The sequence below is a fragment of the Mandrillus leucophaeus genome, unplaced genomic scaffold, assembly GCF_000951045.1.
Source record: "Mandrillus leucophaeus isolate KB7577 unplaced genomic scaffold, Mleu.le_1.0 Scaffold440, whole genome shotgun sequence".
Taxonomy (NCBI): domain Eukaryota; kingdom Metazoa; phylum Chordata; class Mammalia; order Primates; family Cercopithecidae; genus Mandrillus; species Mandrillus leucophaeus.
This window is the reverse complement of record NW_012104699.1, coordinates 1,037,155-1,039,156: the sequence shown is the minus strand read 5'-3', so window position 1 is coordinate 1,039,156 and position 2,002 is coordinate 1,037,155. Positions and strand designations below refer to the sequence as shown.

Sequence of the window (2,002 nt, the reverse complement as noted above, 5' to 3'; positions counted from 1 at the left end):
ACGGAGTCGAGGAACTCCCAGTCCTGCCCGGCCCCAACGCCCACTCGCACGAGCCGCACCGGCACTCACCTTCTCTAGCTGCGAAAGCTCCCTTCACCCGGGAGACAGTGACTTCCGACTCCTGCCGGAAGCGGAAACCCCTCTCCTCCTTTCAGGTCCTGGCCACCCCTAGCTGGGACAGCCCGGCAAATAGGCCTTGCCTCCTTCGCCGGTACTCTGAGCGCACGCGTACTCAAATAGGAGCGCTCCGACGGGGGGCAGTGCGCCTGCGCAAGCGTCGGTGCGTATTTGCCTGTAGCTGCGCGCGTTGCAAGTACTTCTGGTCAGCTCCCAAGAACGGCAAGTGAGGAATATGAAATACCCTTATGGCTAAATCAGGGTGAAGGGGAAGCTTGTAAGCTTGGGAGACGCTCTGCTCAAACTAAAAAGTTCAGGTTCTGATCCAGCAGATGAAGAGGGAGGTCTGAGAAGCTGCAGTGCTAACTCGCTCCCAGGTGACTTCCATGCTGCCGATCCGCAGACCATATTTTGAGTGCCCAGATTGTAATAGATGAAGTTGAGTGGACAGGCTGGGGCCAGATTCCATGGAGCCTCGTGGGCCGTGTTAAGGACTTTTATTTTTTATTTTTATTTTATTTTATTTTATTTTTTTGAGACGGAGTCTCACTCTGTCGCCCAGGCTGGAGTGCAATGGCTCGATTTTGGCTCACTGTAACCTCCGCCTCCCAGGTTCAAGTGGTTCTCCTACGTCAGCCTCGCGAGTAGCTGGGATTATAGGCGCCGGTCACCGCGCCACGCTTATTTTTGTAGTTTGGTTTTTTGTCCTTTTTTTTTTTTTTTTTAGTAGAGATGGGGTCTCACCCTCTTGGCCAGGCTGGTCTTGAACTCCTGATTAGAGGCGTGAGCCACCGCGCCCGGCCAAGGACTTTTATTGGTTTTTGTTTTTGTTTTTTTCTGAGACAAGGTCTTGCTCTGTCGCCCAGGCTGGAGTGCAGTTGCGTGATCTCGGCTCACTGCAACCTTAGCCTCCCGAGTTCAAGCGATCCTCCTGCCTCAACCTCTTGAGTAGCTGTGATTACAGGTGCGCACCACCATGCCTGGCTAATTTTTGTATTTTTAGTAGAGACGTGGTTTCACCGTGGTGGTCAGGTTGGTCTCAAACTCCTGACCTCAAGTGGTCCACCCGCCTCGGCCTCCCAAATTGTTGGGATTACAGGCGCGAACCACTACGCCCGGCCTGAAAAAGATATTTCAAGATGGAGAGAGAGAGGGATTAGCTGTGTCACATGTCCCCGAGTTGAAGAAGATGAGGAAAGAGAATTGACAGTTGAGTTTGGCAAGGGTCTGGTCCCTGGAGACCTTGATAACAGCTGTTGCATTAGAGTGTTCAGGAAAATAATTTGTAATGAAATGTATTTCAAATACAGATGCTCCTTGACTTACGATGGAGTTACATCCTGGTAAACCTATCGTAATGAAGTTGAAAAATCTTAGAACTGACAACTCAGGGACTGTCTGTAGAGGGATCTCTAGGATATCCCCTAGGGGGCAGTGTTACCCTGGGAACTGTCAAGTGTAACCAGTAGAACTGCCCTCCTGTGAGAGACCCTTTTTCAGTGCTGGTGCAAACTAGAATACACACAGGATGGAATCATACTATACAGTTACTTTGCAACTTGCTATTTCCACTTAACCATCTATACACGTATACCTAACTCTTGTTTTTAGTAGCTACAGAATTCATCGTGCGACTCTGCCATAGTATAATCAACCGTTATCCTACTGATGGACAATTCCTGGACCTTCCTGAGTTTTGCCACTATGATGATGCTGTAAAGGTCCCTGAATCAATATCCCTAAGACTGGATCTTTAGTGAAGCACAGTTTTCAAAAAAAACAGCATTTGTGAGTATAGAGTCTCACCCTGGTAATCCCAGCACTTTGGGAGGCCGAGGCGGGAGAACTGCTTGAGCCCAGGAGTTTGAGGCTAGCATGGGCAACA

The 2,002-nt window shown here is 49.7% G+C and overlaps 1 protein-coding gene across 5 annotated transcripts in view; it reads right to left on the bottom strand.

Moving 5' to 3' along the window:
* ELOF1 (elongation factor 1 homolog (S. cerevisiae)) overlaps positions 1-2,002 on the bottom strand; it is a 27,979-nt gene that overhangs the window by 12,385 nt on the left and 13,592 nt on the right. Inside the window, exon 1 of one of the 5 annotated variants that reach the window (XM_011994049.1) lies at positions 70-121. The exons of 1 other annotated variant lie outside the window; for it this stretch is intronic. The gene's annotated coding sequence lies outside the window, so the exon portion shown is untranslated. Of the gene's footprint in view, positions 1-69; positions 122-2,002 lie in introns of those variants that run through there. 3 more of the 5 variants (XM_011994047.1, XM_011994056.1, XM_011994055.1) reach the window with 3 other exon arrangements.